The sequence below is a fragment of the Oxyura jamaicensis genome, chromosome 1 (assembly GCF_011077185.1).
Source record: "Oxyura jamaicensis isolate SHBP4307 breed ruddy duck chromosome 1, BPBGC_Ojam_1.0, whole genome shotgun sequence".
In the NCBI taxonomy this organism is placed as follows: Eukaryota; Metazoa; Chordata; class Aves; order Anseriformes; family Anatidae; genus Oxyura; species Oxyura jamaicensis.
Window position 1 is genome coordinate 111,057,824 of NC_048893.1, and position 13,664 is coordinate 111,071,487.

The following is a 13,664-nucleotide window of genomic DNA, read 5'->3' on the forward strand; positions in this document are numbered from 1 at the left end:
GCTAAATTTAATTCTAACCAGGCCTTAGCCTTCCTCATTACATCCCTGCACTCTCTGACAATATTCCTGTATTTCACACAAGTGGTCTGTCCATTCTTCCACATCATGTATGCTTTCTTCTTCTGTTTAAATTTCTTTGCCCATACACACAGGTCTCCTGCCCCCCTTGCTCAGCTTCTTTCTCTGAGCTTGGAGGAGGTGGTACATGAATATTAGCCAGGTCTCCTGTGCCCCCTTTTGTCCCTAGGACCCTGTCCCAAGGGATTCCTCCAATTAGGTCCCTGAACAGGTCAAAGTTAGATCTCTTGAAATCCAGGGGTGCAGTCCTACTTTTTACCCTGCTTCCTCCTCGCAGGATCTTGAACTCAAACATCTCAGAAATTGCTGCAGCTGAGCTGGAGATCAGGGTTTCCTGTTCTTGTCTTGTTGCTTTACCCCTGGTTTACTAGAGAATGTGCAACAGGGTGCTCATTGGGGCTTTTCTGAAGTCTCTGACATCAGTAATAAGCACAGTAGTGTTTTGGCTGAAATGGAAAAATAGGTGCCTATCTGCAAATTAAAGCTAGCTGAATGACTGACTTTTAGCATGGGGCTTTCTTTTCTAAGGAAAACCGTGCAAAGGCAGATCTTCCCCAACTTTTGTTGTGAGAGGCAAGTGTGAGAGACTTCATTCTCCCCATCTCTACACATTTAGACATTTTTTTCCTCACAGAGACTGGGCAAAACAATAACTGAGTCATCTAAGTCCTATGCAGAAGATATAACAGAAGGATCACAGATAGATTATCCTTAAGCAGTATCTGTGGTTGCCTTGTGGTGTGATAATCTCCCACCACCCCTTGCTCTCATACCCAACAGCTACTCTAACCTGGATGCCCAGAAAGAGTGATTGCCAGGATGTCTGTGGCATCATGCTTGCATCTGCCTGGGGATGATTATCACAAGTGCCAAAGGAGGCAGATGGAGATGGAAATCTATATAAACATGTACTGCATGAAATTCTGCAGTCGTCATGGTTTGACTTTGACCTTAGCTCCTTTTCATTCCACTCACATTTCCCTAACCATGTCTGAAAGTGGTTTTGCTGCCAAACCCTCTTTTTTAATTTTTATTATTTTTTCTACTACTGAGATGAAAATCAGCATACATCAATGCAGACACTAATATGTTTTCATATAGATATTCTGCTTAATGTAACTTGAGGCACAAAATCTTGAAACTTAACCAAATTCCAAATTCTGCTGGCCCTGGCAGACCACAGGCTCCCTGCCTGTCTTTCCTAAAAGTAGACTCAGTTTGAATAGATCTAAGTTTCAAATACCATAATTTGGTTAAATTTGACACCTGAAAAACACACACATTTCACATTTGAGTTTTCAAGATTATTGTATTACGCACACCACTGCATTTCCATAGAACTGTAAACATTGATGAGGTGTTTCCAACAAAAAGATCCATGCTTGTTCATTTTTAGGATCAGCTTTGACTATTGCAGTGTAACAAAAGAAAGGTGAGTGTTTGTCTCAGTTCAGGTAACTAGATAGTAGGATACATCTCTGTTGAGCAGCCAGCAAGCTCTGAGTGACTGTGCTGGAAGGGCTTTAGTCCAGCATCCTTTTGTGGAACCATGTTCCTGTGTATCTGTTTGTATGCAGGTCTGTGCACAGGTGTGGGAGTGTGGGGTTTACTCTAATGTATTAAAGTTATGGATGTTGTATGGATGTGTTTTTTGTTGTTGTTGTTTTTCTCATTACTATAATTTCTGTGGTAAATTGTTAGTCCATGTAATTTACAGTACTCATGAGTAATGCCAATGATTTATTTCATTAATCCAGACAGATCAAAAATAAAGTGATACAATGTTCTTGGAATTTTAATATCAAGGATAAAAACACTAAAACTTTACAAAGAATCAACATTATACACAACCCATTCTTTATGTATTTAATTTATCTGCTTAGTACAGAGGCAGCATCTGTTTTCAGTGAGTTGCCGCTTTTTTTATTATTATTTTTTATTATTTTTTATTTTCCCTAACTCAGCAGCTGGGATAAATGAAATAGTAGTTAAAGACCAATTTAACAGTTTCAGGGCCACAAGTCTGCTGGAATGAGGAAAGGGAGGACAGTTGAGGAGGACAGTGACAAGAGGAATTGTAACCTCCAGATGTCCCCATAATAACTTCCAGGCATACAGTCTCATAATGTGTTATGTATTATGCTCCACAGTAGACTGCTCTATCTCTGACAAGATTCTCACTGTGCTGCTAATTCTTCTGTTATCCCTTCCCTCCCACAGCGCTGCAGAGAGGAGATGAGTGAAGGAGAGGTTCCTCTGAACCCACTGCACTTCACCAATGCTGGCAGCTCTCGACAAGACATGGGCCACAATGTTACGATAGGAATAAACCTGCCTAACTCTGCTCTGTAACTGGAGAGCCAAGCATTTTGGCCTCAAGTCACGTTCTTAAGCTTCTCCCTGGATTCCAGCTTCCAAAATACCAAAGTATAAATTCTCTTCTTTCTTCTTTGCTCTCCGGCTCACCACCTCAACCTTCTCCAGCAGCTGAGAGCAAAAAAGCTACAAGAGCAGTAGGGAACAAGTCCGGCTAGAAGAAATGACAGAGCTGGGCAGAACAAAGGTGAGATGTGCTTCTCAACCCTCAGCAGCTGACTGCCAATGCAATCAGGAGATGCCTTCAAGAAGAAGAGACCCTGTTTGCTGAGTAAGACAAGGAGGAGGGACCAGGAGTAAATGGACTGGTATTGAAAGGTATTTGTGAGTGCATGGCTGAGTGGAGAGAGAGAGGGGCTGGAATGACTGACAACAAGGAGTAGTGTAATGAGTTTAAATTTACTTTAGTCTAATGAAGGAAATTAATTGTGTTTTTAATCAACCCAATTTAAGTATTCAAGCTTTTACCACACTGACTAGACTTGGTGCTATTGGTCCTGACTAGAATTGGTGCTATTGTGACTGGGATAACAAAGTCTCTCTATGCAAGTACCCTTTGTAGTCTTGCATTCTCTATTAGAGGGTCTGAACCTTTCTTACACTTAGGTCTCTTCATACTGCTAGAGAGATGTAAAAAGAGATGAATAGAATTGAGAATAACACACAAGTTATTCTTCATTTCCTGCTTTCAATGGCTGTATGACACTATGGAACACTTGGTACTGGTTTTCACCCTAGAGAGTGTTATTTGCTTTGTCACATTAGTCATGTCACATTAAAGTGGAGTCTAAGTGTCTGACTTCCTACAACCCAGTTACTCTACCCATCACATCCATACTATGAACCAGTCCCTGAAGGGTGCAGCTGGTCCCCAGCAAGAGGATCCCTCTGCAAGAAGCTGGAAAACTTTGGATGAGAAGCCCTGCATAAATGCAAGATGATAGTGCTGATAGCATTCACTACCTTGTAGTTATGCATTGCAGGGGTCGGAGATGACTGAATGATCTCTGAAACGGTATTTGCAGTAACAGCTTTGCACAAAGAAGTCGCTTAGAGATAAAGTGGCTGTTAATTCAAAACAGAATTTCAGACTTAACTTTGCCTTTTTCCCCATCTTTGAAGGAAATGAGAGGTGACACAATTGGATTAGATACACATTTTAGGCTTTTCAGAAAACAGGATATTATTTACCGAAAAGATTGTAATAGTTCCAAGCTGATAAATGCAGTACATTGTTTTTGGCATGCATATCAATTCTTAAAACAAATATTATTTACAAGAAATTTTGTAGAAGCTCCTTTAGACTTTCCACAGTCTATTAGGTAAATATGGGCTTTGTAGCACTATAGGAGAATGTACATTTTTACAGAAGCTTTTTAAAGCTTGGCAACACCATCCAGCCCAACCCTCTTTATTTTATAACAAAGCTCTTGAGGTTAATTTTTTATGACTCAGTTGCCAAAGTCCACAAAACTTGTCCTACTCTTAACATGATGGTAAAAAAGTGAGGGAGATAGAGATATACTTTGATTGGCAAATGAGTCAGAAGCAGAGATGTAAAAATGAGAGAGTCTGAAGTGAATTAGCTCCAGAAACCTGGGAGGAGCAAAGGACACTTTCTTCTCCAGCACCATGGTATCTGGGGTCACAGGAGTTGAAGATGTGTCTGGTCTACCACGGCAAGTGTGAACAGTTCATTTGTAGAAAGCACCTCTGCTGCCATGTGCACACATACACAAAAAATACATATACTATCTAGCATGAGTGTGTACAAACAAAGTTATGTTTTACACACAGGTGCATATCTCAGCAGATATAGATATAGACTACAGTTAATTTAATTGGCTTTCATTTCAAAAACCGCTGGCAGCAAGTATGGTAGGTCTTCTGAAATGGACCACTTCTCTAGGCCCTCTTTTTCTTGCAGCTAGCTAGTTTCATCTTTGCTGGAGCTCTGTGAAATGCTTTATTTTCTGTGGAACTACAAATCAGGAAGGATTCACCTGCTTTGGAGTGTGTGCCCAAAACCAGAACTGGCAGGACATCTTGTAATGTGCTGAGTCCAAATACTGTCTTGCCAATGCTGGAATTAAATTGTCTCACTCAGTTTTGATAGCTCCAGATTCCTGGAGATTCAACTTATTGGAAATCCAAAGCGATTTCCATGGGTTAGGCCTGATGGCCAAGCTCCATAAAAATCAGAGTGGCTCACAGTGTTCTTCTGGACAGAGTGGGTGCCTTTTTGGCCAGCCTGTTTTGTCCAGAAAGATGGAAAGCCACGTCAGGACCCACTGAATGGCCAGGACCAGATGTTGACTGTCGAGTGTTGTCCTTTTGCTGTCCAAAGTGATCAGGTCTTCAGAAATCAGATGGGAAATCAGAGCTGTCCTCAGAGGCAGACTCAACTGTGTAGCTCTCTGAGATACCTGCCTGCAGTCTGTGTCCCTCATCTACACCTGGCTAAGTAGCAACTTGTTGACGTTATCTGGTGGAAACCTTATAGATTCAATCAATATAGAGTGCTTTTCTGCTTCTGTTCTCCTGTGGAAAGCACCTCCAACTTCCTGTGGCCAAGTATAGGACTATGCTAAAGGATAGCTCTTGGAGGCAGTCCTCTAGGGCATTTTTGGGTGACATTGCAGGTTACTGATTTGCAATGATGAAGAAATCTCACTACAGATCATCTGGGAAACATTCGAGGAAGCAATACAAAAAAAAAATAAAGGAAGTTACTGGACACTACACATAGTTAAAAGGAATATAGACAAGCAATAAACCAGGGCAATGTTTGGAAAATATAAGCAATCAAATTCTAAAGGAAAACAAAAGAAGTGAAAGTATCTTGCAGAAAATTAGCAAAACAATCCAAGGCTGGACAGGCAGAGAAAGATCTAAAGGAGGATCCTGAAAATGAGGCACAAGAGCAGTATGCTAAAGGTGAATTTCTGTGGAAATACAGTTGGGCCAATGATAGCAGCAATTAGTAAAAATAATAATAATAAAAAAATGTGAACCACATACCACAAAAGTGTGGAGTGAAGTAGTATGGAGTGAATATTTTGAAGCCTGCTGTACTGAGGCTTTGAAGCTTGCAGTCCACTCTGAAATGCAAACACAGTAGATGTGCTTGAAAGGACATTAGCTCAGTTCCTTCATCAAGAAACTGTTCCAAGAAAGAGTTAAAAGCAGATGTCCTGCATGAAGAGATAAATAGTACAACTGGTCTTTTAGAATCTGGAGGATCAAATTCTACCAAGGCAGCAAAAAAAATCTACAAAAGTGTACTGGAGCAAGAGGAGGTATGAGGTAGCTGAATAAAGAAAATTGCTGTGTGAACCCTGAGGAAAAGAGTTACTTTCATTCCAAGCAATCCAGAGGTATAAGTTCATTGTCCTGTTGAAATCAATTGCCAACAGGCTGCACATAGCTGCAGAGTAGGTGGAAGATACAGCATGACTTCAAATCAGGGTATGTTGCAGTGTTCCAGATACCTACTCCAGCAATAATGGGAAAATTATGGAGAGTGGAGGCAAAAGAGTGTCATTGTTTCTTCTGGATTTATCACGTTATTCAACTGAGGTATGTTATGAGAAGTAGAAGAGTCACAGAGAGTTCTACATAAATGCACTGATAAAAGCTGTTCTTGAAATACTACACAACAGTGCCAAAAGGATTTATGGGGGTTAAGCAACTACTTCAGATTTTTTTTTTTTTTTAAAAAAAAGTGAATGACAAAACAGTGTGAATTCAACATCTCTCTTTTTGCTTTTAATTAGGTATTACATATAGTAGACGTATTAGAGAACAAAGCCACTGTTTGCCTGGCATTAAGGTCCATATGCAGGTGCAATTGCATATCTGACAGATATTCTCATATACCATACAAAACTAGAGGAATTATTTGTCAGTGATTGTCATGTAGATAAATTATTTGCAGGTTGGAAAAGAAAGTTATAGAACAGGCAGATTATTTTGCATACCTTGTAAGCTTCATTTTTCGCTAGGCATTTTGTTGTGCTTGAGATTTAAAAGTATTGCATTAAAGAGTAATATTTAGTGTCAAATAACATATATCCAGACAGCGCATGAACAGTATGACTTTATAGACTGAATAATATAGTCAACAAAAGTAGCTAAACAGACACAAAAGGGCTGAAACTGGAACAAGAACAGATGTAAAGTGAAATCATCAAGAAAATGAAGAAACTGGGCAGAAGGTGAAATCAAGGCATGGGAACAGCTAAACCTGAAAAGATTATGATGGTGGGAATAGTGCAGAAATCAAACAGATAACAGAATGTCAGAGATAGTCATGCTAATGCAGCCAAGGTCAGTTCAACAAGAAATGGACTGAACTGGCTGGTCTGAATAGGTTCAGTGAAGTGGACTGGTGCCTTGTGCAGGGAAGTAGTTAAACTGGACTCCGCAGAGGAACTAGCAGCAATGCTGTTCAGTTCCTGGTGTCTGGTGAGATCCTGGAAGATGCAGGAAAAGAAGGCATGTAAAGAAATCATGACAGGTTCCCTGCAAAAATGCTGATGCATAAATTAAAGCTTCAGCGTAACTTGCCTTTGGTCATGTCTATGTTTTACTGAAGCCATCCTATTTGCTTCTAGAAAACCTATTTTAGATTTTCATGCAGTTTGTGCTTTGAAATCTGTGGTTGAAATCCCTGTAAGACCAGTCCATAGGAGATGAACTGAGATCTGAATATTAATGAACTACTTAGCAGTGTTAAAAGACCATATTGTGACCAAATTTTCTCTGCCTGCCACTTGGCACCAAATAAAGCTGCAGGCTGTGGAGTGTGCATCCTCATGGACTAGGACTATTGAAACAGATATATTTGCACTCCCATAGACCTTTGGACAGCTCTAGTCTTTATTGTGGCCTATAGGGAGACTGGCTTTTCCTGTTGGTACAGTATCTTTCAGACATATTTTCCGTGAATGATAAAATCAGGAGAATGTGTGGGGCTATATAAGGCCACCTGGGTGCTGTCTTAACAGCAGACATGGGCTTTTGTTTCAGAATTGTCTTTGGCTTTCAGTGCTGTTAATCATCTCTGTTCTCATGCACAGTCTGTGGTCTTTAAAGCCCTGAGAGAGCATTTTCAAGCACTGGTGCCTGCAGTTCAGTATCAATATCCGCATTTTAACACTCCTACAAATAGCCTGCCTTTGAGAAATGCAGAGAATCTAATGCACTTAGTACCAACTTACCTAACCTGTTAGGAAACCAGATAACTTATGGCAGTGGGTGGAAATATACATCCTTTTACTTCCTAACAATTAGCTTGAGAAAAACAAGTATGCCAAGCAGGAGATACTCAAAGTGACAAAATAGATTGTTTCCTGTTACGTTGCCATGTTTTGAAGGCCTTACCTAACACCAGTCAATAGTTGTCTCTGTAACACAAGAGTTCCTGAAGACTGTAACTTTTGGATATGAATATGGTAGTGTCAACAATTCTCATTAGAAGAAGGTTTTGCTCAGTTTGGTATCTCCCCATTCAATCTCTTTTCTCTTTATCTGTTGCCATTTGCAAACCTAAACAACCAAAACTTGCAAACATTAAAATCAGGAGAGCTCTGAATTGTTTTCCATGCTTCCAATTTTCTACTTTACATGATGGATGGTAGGATTTATTGTAGTTCAGAGGAACAAAGCAGTTGCTGTACAATCTGCCCCAGGCAAGCTGTCGTGACAACAGCCAAAAAGTAATAGCCGTGGTCCCTGAAAAGATTTTGCTTAGAAATTATGAAAGAATTCACCTTTGGGGCAGGTAGAAAGAATGGAAAAATGCAGCCCCAAAGGTCAGCATTTTGCAATGCTTATGGTATATGAAAATAGGAGGTTACAATGGGAACTATGGTGAAATCACAGCGACAATGGGTGTGGCCAGCACTCCTGTGCCATCTTCTTGTCTTGAAGCAATCATTTTCTTCCAGTGCAATATCATGGAATTATATGTCTTGTTTTCAAAGCTGAGTTCAGTAGATAAATGATGACTACTCTGCTTTCTACAAAATTTGATCTTAAAATTGAGTCTGTTTAGCACTGTCTGGACAAATGTTTGCACTTTGCTCTTGGAAAATGATTTCCCTAATCTCTTTTGTAGTAGAGATCTATGTTGGAGAAAATAAGCCTGGGGATAGTCTTTGTACATACAACTCTGTACCTCAAACTCTGTACCCTTCCCTTTATTACTCTCTCTTGTGCACTTCCATTAGTGTTGTAGGTTCTGTCAACTTCAATAGTTGTCTGTAGGCTCAACTCACAATCCCTTTTGATAAAGTCTGGCAAACCACACATTTCAGTTCTTTTCAGTCAGCCAAAAGTTATTTTCCAGGAAGACTCATTTAAATGCATAAAAACACTCTTTTAATTTGGCCTGCCTTTTTCATACTGTTTCCTGAGAGGTCATCTAGTCTGGGCATCCAAAGCTGGTAATAGTACTGCCATATTTCTTGTCCCAGATAGTTCCATGTTTGTACAGCTCAAAGAATTTCAGTGAGAGGAAGTCCAGAAATGGTTTTCTCACATGGCCCTTATTGCTGCTCACGAAAATAAAATTCAAAGTAATAAATAAATAAATAAATAAATAGTTCTCAAGTTGCTCCAAAGGGGAGTTCCATTAAAACATTGCTGAGTTTCAAAGGTGAGGAAAAAAATAACCCAGCTGCTGGATTCTAACCCAGACTGTCAGTGCTAAGAAATGTGTTAGACAATTAGAGATTGTATCTCCATGGAGGACATTCACAGTGGACTTTCTAGATTCAGTGACCCTAGGTAACTGAAACCTGACTGGGAGAGATTTCTCTTCCCCTTTCTGTTGTCTGAGATGTGATCTTAAAGATATGTGATGGGACATAGCAATGATATGTTGAACATGTTCTTTGGCTGAGGAATGTTCTTCATGCCATAGAAAACACATCAATAGAAGGAAGGGATCCAATGGCTGAAAATCTGGGGCTTTCCAACATTTCCCAGAAGGATTTCTGGTCATCAGAGTGGCTCTAACTGTAACTACTAAAATTCATACACCCCAGAATCATGGCTTGAGGAGAAGCCACAGGAACACCAGGGGGACTGACCATCCTGGATGATGTGGAGGAAAATGTTAGATCAGAGGAAGTATCTTCCTTTTCTAGTGGTCAATGGTTCTTGCCACTGACCACTTTCAGCCCTGCTTCTCCCAGAATTCCCTGGAGCAACTATTCTGGACCATAACCCTTGGTCATTTCCTACGCCAGAAATCCTGCCTATAGCTGAGGACAATTTCCAGAACTGAGTGCTGAAGAGCATTCTTCTCCATGACTATGGATTTGTTCCTATTGCAACAAAACCAGTGTTGTATTAGAGTGATCTGTAGAGCTGTCTGCTCTTGCTCTTATAAGAAGGAGTATGGTAGTGGTACGGAAAGCATCGTTGCCTGCTGGGGTGCTACCAGCAATATGAGAGGATTATTCCCACAGAGAGATTTAAGTGTCCTGCTGGCTCACAATGCAGCAAACCAAACATGCACCCATCACAGAGTATCAGAAAGCAAAGACACGTGGCTAGGTTCCAGGAATGTGAGGTGAATTTTGGCTGCTCCTGACATCTTGACCAGATTGAGAATTTAAAATAAATAAACAAATAAATAGATCCCTTTTGGATCTGAAGCCCGTTTTCATTTTCACTCTTGTGTGTTGAAAGTCAGTTTGAATTTGAATTCCTGGTTTTGAATCTGTCCCGTCTCTGGGCTAGAACCAAAACCAGAGGAGGCTCATTTCCAGAGTCAGGGAGAATGCAGCCAAAAATTCCATGGGAATGAGTGGCTTTTCTCAGGGGGTGTTTTTTTTTTTCTCCAGAGCTTTCTACCACCTGGTCATTCTTTTGACATCTTGGGCGGTAAAGTAGTATGTCTGTACTTCTGCCATCAAGAAGCAACACCTCTGGGCAGGAGCTTAAATGTTGAAGATCAGGTTCACCATCAAAATTCTCTCTCCACTCTGACAGCAGCCTTGCTGAGGCTCTGAAATCCTGAGCCAGTCAGATGAAGAACACCTTCCCTAATGTGAACAGATAAGCCACATCTCAGCAATTGCTCTGTTTACAAAGCCAAGTTATTTGAGCTGAAGTTGAAGCTTTTGAAAGCGCTAACTGCTGCGTTAACACGGTTTCCAAGAAGGTCACTGCTTGCTTCATTGAGAACAGAGCTGGGTCCTTCTCAGCCAGATCCTTCCGTGTGAAACTCGTCAAGTGGAATAAATTATATGCTTTTCATGTGCGTAAATTTCCCTTAGGAACAACACTGTCAGCCACAACCTTTCATAATGCAAAGAACATATGGTGGAGGGCTTGTACACAAACCACTGCTTTAAGCTGTGGCAGGCTAGGTAATGTGCTGTGAATTCCTTGGTACAGCCTCTCTTGCAATGTCAACCAAGGGTTGACGAAATAAGACAGAAAAATATCGATCAAGGGTCCTACCAATGCACACGTGCAGTGAGAACATGGGTAATGATTTCTTTGGAGTGGGAAGTTTCATGTGCCTGTTTGCATCCACATGCTTGGAGAACTGCATTTCCTAAAGCATATTCAAGTCAAAAATTTTAACTAATGTTGGAGGAATATGTGTAATGAATTCTGTTTTATCAAGAAATCTGTCAATAAGAAGCAGATGAAAGATCTCATTCACAGTTTAGAGTTAGTTACAAGTAAATACTCTAATGCACACCAGAAAAATACCAAAAAAAAAAAAAAAAGGAGAGTATTTTAAAACAATTAAAGTAAATGTACAGTAAAGAAAGTGCAAAGTTCTCACACAGAGGGTTTCTCTGTGTTTAACAAGATCTAGTTTTGGATTAAATATTTTTGATTTCATGTATTCAAGTGTTGTGGTTTGGAAAGTATAGATTTCTATTTGCATGCAAGAAAGTCAGTAAAATTTTAGCTGTAGGGGATCTTCTAATAAGGTTATAAGAAAATAAATTTTCTGTTACTTTCTTACTTTTTAAATTAAATTCTTTCATGTGCACAGCCATGTATATTTTTTTACCAGTTTTTAGCAGAGGTAGTTTTTATCCTGGAGGTGTGTCATACTGAATGACTAGGTATAATTCAAATAATGTTTGAGAAAATGGTATTTGGGATTAGTTCTGCATTGTGTGTTACATTTTGTTAGCATGGTGTGAATAGTTTTTGCTGCATAGGTTTTATAGTATTTGCTTTCAAATCAAGACAGATTTTGAAGTAATGAGCCCATAGACAATTTAGGCAGCATTCCAAACAGCTTTTTGTTAACACTTCTATTAAATGAAGGCCTTGGTGTTATTGATGTAATTTTTCAAAACCCTGTAATAAAAATAGAAAAAATAGCTTGTGTAGATTAAGGTGGAAAGCCAGCTGGTACATGCAGAAAACGTTAAGTTCTAATAGTTTAGTACTGAAACATAAAAGCAGTGTTTGGGCTTCAGAACTGAAATTGCTGCAGAATGAGTAGTGCCATGAATCATGGCAGAATGCTTCTGGCCTTGAGCCAGCAGAACTGAACACTTTAGCAAATTGTTTTGGTTTGGAGGGTGTGTTAAAAATAATCGCACTATTATAAGAGGTAAATTTTTGTGCTTTTCCTCCCTATCTTTACTTTAATTGTCATGAAATGCCTATAAGGTTTTCCTGTTCTATTATATCAACATTACAATGGAAGTCTGAGTCCTAAGGGACCACATATGCCATAATGTTAGGCACCAGTGTGATTTCTTTGGGAGCTGTGCTCCTTGGTGCTTCTGAAGATCTGGGCTAGGGAGACAAGTATTAGCTTTACACAGATATTTAGGTGCATAAAAGTACAAAGAGGTGTTTAGTTGTTCTTAGTTGACATGTCTGCTCAGGACATCTTGAATTTATTTTGTGCAAGGTTCATTTCTAGTCTGGTGCCTGGTTTTATATAACATGTTTTTCTGTACAGCAACTTCTGCTCAGGCAGATAGTGATAGGACAAGGGGGAATGGTTTTAAAGCAAATGAGGGGAGATTTAAACTAGATGTTAGGAAGAAATTATTTACTATAGCAATGGTGAGGGACTGGAACAGTTTTCCCAGAGAAGCTGTGGATGCCCCATCCCTGGAGGTGTTCAAAGCCAGTTTGGATGGGGCTTTGGGCATCCTGGTCTGGTGGGTGGCATCCCTGCCCACAGCAGGGGGTTGGAACTAGTTGATCTTTATGGTCCCTTCCAACCCAACATATTGATTCTATGATTATATGATTCCTTATTTATATGAGCACATGATTATTTTGTTTGTTTGTTTGTTTGTTTGTTTGTTTTTAATCTCATGAATCTGGAGTTCAAAGTAACTGCAATTTTTTTTATTGTCTTGATCCTGAGAAAAATAGGTAAGACTTGATGCATCACTGTGTTTTTTCCTCATGCCTGGTGGGCACTTCCTTATGCCCTGAGGACACTGAACACTTGAGAAGTCCAGAGGACTTTTTCAGTAAAAGAAATGACTTTTGAATTCAAGATAAATTGGAGTAACAGGTCTGATGTGTAGGACTAAATTTTTCTACCAGGGATTCTAGTTTTATTGTCTCTTTTCCTAACTTCACTCTACACAAAGCCAACATAAGAGCTGAAAATGCCCCGAGCAAAACTTTTATCATCTTGGGACATCCTGCTCAGCTTTATTGATCGAATAAGTTTGGATAAGTATTTCAACTTATCTAGTCCAAACTTTTGAACACTTACCTCCTACTGTTATAAGGCCAAGGCTTACGGGCTTTAGTACTGAGGTAAAGCTGAAGAAACAACATGTGAGTTTACACATTTTGGAGGGCATGAACTAACAAACTAACTTCTACAGGGGTTTAGCTTGCCTAAGCAGCAGTGTGGGAACAGCCCAGGAGCCTGTGGTCACCCAAGGAGAGATGAAGCTTGTTTAAGATATTTTGCTTGTAACAAAGAGCAAGTAAGAGCTGAGCACAGGCAGCTATTGCCGGACAGCTAGGTTATGGCAACCTGTGTCCTGTTCTTCCTCTCTCCTTCTGGATGCTTAGTGGTAAGGGACAGCACAGTTAAAGCATAAGGAAAATGGGGAATTAGAAGTTGGAAGACTACTTCTTATGCCCATGAGCAGTAAGATCAACTCAGTCATCTCCTGAAGCTTCACCATAGCTTCCTGGGAGAGAGGTTTTATATTTGTCATTTCCTGTTAAGACCCCCA

The 13,664-nt window shown here is 39.9% G+C and overlaps 1 protein-coding gene across 1 annotated transcript in view; it reads left to right on the forward strand.

Moving 5' to 3' along the window:
* Nucleotides 1–2,374: 2,374 nt before the first annotated feature.
* Nucleotides 2,375–13,664, forward strand: part of KCNJ15 (potassium inwardly rectifying channel subfamily J member 15) — a 37,115-nt gene continuing 25,825 nt past the window's right edge. The window contains exon 1 of the mRNA XM_035315770.1: nucleotides 2,375–2,641. The gene's annotated coding sequence lies outside the window, so the exon portion shown is untranslated. The remainder of the gene's footprint in view (nucleotides 2,642–13,664) is intronic.